Genomic DNA, 6,045 nt, shown 5'->3' on the forward strand with positions numbered 1-6,045 from the left:
CTCCAGAACATTTTCATCTTGCAAAACTGAAACTCTACACCCATTAAATGACAACTTCCCATTACTCCCTCCTTCCAGCCCCTGGTAACCACCATATTACTTTGTTTCTCTTCATGAGACTACTCTAGATACCTCATATCAATGGAATAATACAGTATTTGTCTTTTGGTGACTGGCTTATTTCACTTAGCATAATGTCCTCAAGGTTCATCATGTTGTAATATGTACCAGAATTTCCTTTTTAAGGCTGAATAATATTCCATTAAATGTATATGGCATTTTGTTTATCCATTCACTTATTGATGGACATCTGGGTAGCTTCCACCTCTAGGCTATTGCAAATAATGATGCTATGAACATGAGTGAACAAGTATCTCTTTGAGACTCTGCTTTAAATTCTTTGGGATATATACCCAGAAGTGGAATTACTGGATCATATGGTAACTCTATTTTTAATTTTCTGAGGAACCACCATATTGTATTCTGTAGTGGCTTTTTACATTCCTACCAGTAGTGTGGAATGACTTATTTCATTCAGCATAATTCTTTCCAGATTCATTCAAATTGTTGTATGAATAAATAGTTCAGTTCTTTTCATTGTTGAGCAGCATTTCATTGCATGGATGTATCACCATTTGTTCAACAAGTCACCAGTGAATGACATTTGGGTTATTTCCAGTTGTTAGCTATTACATATAAAGTTGCTATAAACATTTGTGTATAGGTTTTGACATAAGTTTTTACTTCTCTGGAATAAATTCTCTGGAGTGTGATTGTTGGGTTATATGGTAAATGTATGTTTAATTTTATAAGAAACTGCCAAGCTGTTTTTCAGTGTGGCTGTACTATTTTTACATTCCCATCAGCAATATAAAAGAAACCCAGTTTCTCTGCATCTTCACTAGTCTTTCATATTGTCAGTATTTTAAATTTTAGCCAGTCTATTTGGTATGTAGTAGTTATCATGGTTTTACATTTTTCTAATGGCTAATGTTATACAAGCTTACTTATCTTTACAGGCTCTTTTTGTTCATTTTCTAATTGTACTGTTTACTTTCTCACCACTGAGTTTGGAAAGTTCTTTACATATTCTGGATACAAGTCCTTCAGATATTTGATTTGCAAATATTTTCTCCTAATCTGTGGCTAATCTTTTCATCTTATTAACCAGGTCTTTTACAGAGCACAGACTTTAATTTTAATGAAGTCCATTAAATGAAGATTTTTTTCTCTTATGAAATGGGGTTTTGGTGTTATGTCTAGTAACTTGTTTCCCTAGCCCTAGATCCTGGAGATGTTCTCGTGTTTTTTTATAAAAGTTATATAGTTTTACATTTCACATTTAAATTCATTTTACATTGATCTCACAGGTATCCATTTTACTTTTTTTTTTTTTTTTTTTTTTTTTAAGGTGTGAGGTTTAGGTCAGGGTTCATTTTTTTGTCAATGATGTCCAATCATTCCAGCACCATTTGTTGAAAAGACTATTCTCCTACTGAATTGCTTTTGTACCTTTGTCAAAAATCAATTGGGCATATTTGTGTTGATCTATTTCTGGGTTCTCTATTCTGTTCCATTGATCTGTCTACTACTCTACCAATGCCACACTGTCTTGATCAATGAAATTATATCTAAGACTTAACGTTATGTAGAATGATTCCTCCCACTTTTTCTTCCCTAACATTGTTTTAGCTATTCTAACTCCTTTCTTGCTGCTGATTTTACTTTACTACACTGCTTATTCTTGCTTTTAAGGTCTCCCCTATACCTACTATGGGTATGAAAGCTTGGGGAAGAAAGGAGAAAAAAGAATCACAAAGGAAACAATATGTAATATACTACCACCATCCTAAAATATTACCTATGTAATTTCTGTCCATCGATCCTAATGACATCCCAATTTCTTCATGAGAGGTTCTCTACTATTCCAGGACACTTCAGCATCTCTAAATGAAATAGCTAATATATCCCCACTACTCATTAGCCATAAGTCATTTACTTCCTTCTCGTAGATAGTTGTAAATATACTGTGTCCAACACAATGCCTGTTCATCAGGTAACACAGTCCATGTTTTAGACTTCTTTATTTTCCTCCATAAGCTTCAGTAAACATTGAGCTAATTAATTGAGGATTTCTTTTATCTAACTGGAACTTACAATATAAAGATCCTAGGATATCTAGAAGAACAAGGGTAAAAATTAGCTAATTGCTACACTGTTCCTAGTAATAAAGTCATTATTTCACCAAGTCTCAAGATTTTAAATTTAATCTCACTTCTGAATCTGTTAGAGTATACCTCTAGGCTCTTTTTCATTTTCTTGATGAGATGGCTTAGGTAAAGAAAGAGAAGGCAGTGAATAATAAATTATGGTGATTTGCTTTTTTTCTCCTGCTGTTTGCCCAAAATGCCACCCTTCACCCAAATTTTAAGGTTATTAGACATGATTCATCTCTAACATTCCATGAGGATTTAAACTAAAGAAAAATGGTCCAAGGGGCTGGAATATCGATTTAAGTAAATCACAGAACCTCAAAATTTAAAATGAAACTGTAAAAGAATTTACCAAGTCCAGTTTCCTATAGTCCTACCTAAATCAACTACAAGGGGTCTTTGTGTTCTTGGCTAACATACTGAGAGCATTCTCCTCTTAATTATCAATACTTTGCTGATAAGATTTCAACAAAGTAAGGTGTACATCAATTGAAAAAAATATAGTTGCTTAATCCATGTTTTCAACAATAATCATACAGTCTGGAGGTGCCTGGGTGGCTCAGTTGGTTAAGAGTTCGACTCTTGATTCTGGCTCAGGTCATGATCTCACAGTTCATGAGTCCAAGCCCCACAACCAGCTCTGCACTGATGGCATGGAGTTCACTTAGCATCCTCTCTCTCCCTCTCTTTCTTCCCCTCCCCTGCTCATGTTCTCTCTCTCAAAATAAATGAATAAACTAAAAAAAACAAAAAAAAAAATCACAGTCGGCCTACTCTATGATCAAATGCCTGCTCCACAGCTAAAACAAATACAGGACTCCCTCCCTAAAAGTTGTTTGTTCACTGACTGCCTGTGAGTTCAGACTGTTTAAAAAATAATTTACAATACACTATCAAAGTAAATATAATAAAACTACACACACATTAGCTCTTTTCTTACAAAATAAAGCAATCCATATGTCACCACAACACCTTTGCCAAAACTTAATTATTTTGTTCCTCCCCATTTCTTTTTGCGGTAGTATGGTACGGGGCAGGCAGGGCAAGCTGTAACCAGGAAATTTTTAGAGCCACTAGTCTTACAAGCTTTCATCTAGTGTGTCTCTGGTGGCTTCAGGAGGGATCTTCTCCAACACCCCATGTGATGCTCTAGCAACTAAGTATATGAATTATAATTCTCAGAATATACACATTAATTACACTTTTTCTAGCTCTGCCCTTTTCACTTCAATGTTTTATTACAACGACTATAATATGCACAATGCAATATACTACTCCAACCCCCACCACACACAGTGAAACCCACTATTTGATGACCAAAATAAGAAATTTCATAGTTGTAGTACTGCAAGAACATGGAATAATCTGAACTCAGGCATTGCTCATAAGAGTGTCAGCTAGCACAATCACTTCGGAAAACAATTTGGTATTATTTACTAAAGCTGAACACGTGCATACATTCCTGCATCTATTCTTTCAAGACAAGTACACCAGGAGACATGTACAAATACATTCACAGCAGCATTTTTCATAACAAAAATGCAAACCACCCAAATGCTGATTGAAAGAAGACTGTGGCATATTCACACAATAGGATTTCATACACCAGTGAAAAACTAATGAAGTACAATTAAACATGAAATGGATGAATCTTAGGAACAATTATGAATAAAAAACTACACATAGCAGACTCAATGCAACAAACTATCATATTTATAAATTTCAAAAGTGAGCAAAATTTAACATGGTATTATTTAGAGGAGCACTGATACAATTTTTAACAAGGAAAAATAAACACAAAATCCAGTACCCTGGGGCTCAGGGGCATGGACTGGGAAGTACAGACAGTTTCAAAAGGATTCATAAATACAGTTTTAAAACTGGATGGAAAGCTCAATACTTTAATTATTAAGTTGTAAAACATGTAAGTGTGTGTGTGTGTGTGTGTTTTGAGTGTATAGCATCTAAAATCTCTGCAAAATTAATATTCCATCTATAGGACAAGTTTAGCGCAGTCATAAAATGACATTCCTGATCACTGGAGATAATGCCAACAAATAAAATCACTTTATTACAGCTATTTGGTAACTTTTGTAGTGACAAAGAAATGACAGGTGTCTCATAAAAAATTATAGCAAGGGGGAAGGCAAGGGAAGTGGGAGTAGTTATAAAAGGGCAACATAAGGGATCCTTCTAGTGACAGAAATGTTCTCCATCTTGACTATATCAATGCCATTAATCTACTTCTGATATTGTACTACAGTTGTACAAGATGTTACTATTGGGAAAACTGGGTAAAACATACATTGGATCTCTCTATTATTTCTCCCAACAGCAGGTGAATCTATAATTGCCTCAAAATAAAACTTTAATTTAATAAAAGAAAATAGGAAAAGATATTTTTGTCTAAGGCTTCTCCACTTTGGTACTATTGACACTGGGGGACACATAATTCTTCATGGTGGAGACTGTTCTGGGAATTGCAGGGTGTTCAACAGCATCTCTGACTTCTACCCACTAAATGTCAGTAGTATGCCCCAGTTATGACATCTCCATATATTGCCAAATGTTCTCTAGCAGGCAAAACTGCCCCATTTAAGAACTACTGCTTTACTCACAAAAGCAAACAACTGTGGAAATGTTCTCAACAGAAGGAGTCTCAAGAGACATGACAACTAACTGTAATATGTGAGGCTAGGCTAGTTCCTGTACTAGAGAAAAAAGCTATAAAGGACATTACTGGCTCAATTAGCAAAACTGGAATATCAATGGTAGATTAAATAAAAGTATTGTATCAATATGAAATGTGTTTAAATAATGTAAAGAATATTCCAATGCTGGGGCGCCTGGGTGGCGCAGTCGGTTGGGCGTCCGACTTCAGCCAGGTCGCGATCTTGCGGTCCGTGAGTTCGAGCCCCGCGTCAGGCTCTGGGCTGATGGCTCGGAGACTGGAGCCTGTTTCTGATTCTGTGTCTCCCTCTCTCTCTGCCCCTCCCCCGTTCATGCTCTGTCTCTCTCTGTCCCAAAAATAAATAAACGTTGGAAAAAAAAATTAAAAAAAAAAATATTCCAATGCTTACGAAATACACGGTTAAGTAGGTGTAAAGGATCATGATGAATGCAATCTACTCTCAAATGATTCACTAGATATATATGTGTGTTTTACATATACATGTAAATATTGTGTATATATGTATAGATGAATTTGATTAAAAGGTATACAGATGTGTTCTTCGTACTATTTTTATTCTTGCAACTTTTCAGTATGTTTGAAATTATTTACAAATAAAAAAGCTTTTTGTTTGTTTTTACTTGAGGCAAAAGTTGTGGTCTTAACATCCTAATAGCAAGTTTCACAGTAGTAGTCCAGCATAACTGATAAAAATCCCAAGAGGATCGTGACTCCTGAGTGAATAAATTCCTACCTTAAGCCTGGGACATTCCCTAGAAAGAACTCTCTACCTTCAGCATATCTCCTCCTCCCCATTCTTTCTGGAGGCGACCTCTTAAACAGCGCGGAACCGAGAATCAACCTATCCCGCTTTTAAAAGACCATTCCTAGAAAGGTGACTCAAACCCACATTCTTACTCGATTTCTCCATAATTCACTGAGGCATCTTTACCCTGAATAATTAAGAAGCAAAAACACTAAAAAAGTAAGAAAACCACTTATCCGCTCATATGAGCAAAAGGAGGAAGAAAGTTACGATGAGTGGACTAGAGGAGATAAAACACCAAATGTCTTAACAGGTCTGAGGAAAGGAAGGGGTAAAAAGAAATGAGCAGAGAGCCAGCTGAGCGAGGCAGGAAGGGTACATCGGCCAGGAAAAAG

At 35.7% G+C, this 6,045-nt stretch overlaps 1 protein-coding gene across 6 annotated transcripts in view; it reads right to left on the bottom strand.

Moving 5' to 3' along the window:
- PDSS2 (decaprenyl diphosphate synthase subunit 2) overlaps nucleotides 1-6,045 on the bottom strand; it is a 292,097-nt gene that overhangs the window by 285,341 nt on the left and 711 nt on the right. The gene's annotated exons all lie outside the window — the stretch shown is intronic.

The sequence above is a fragment of the Herpailurus yagouaroundi genome, unplaced genomic scaffold (assembly GCF_014898765.1).
Source record: "Herpailurus yagouaroundi ecotype Mexico unplaced genomic scaffold, PumYag 139, whole genome shotgun sequence".
In the NCBI taxonomy this organism is placed as follows: domain Eukaryota; kingdom Metazoa; phylum Chordata; class Mammalia; order Carnivora; family Felidae; genus Herpailurus; species Herpailurus yagouaroundi.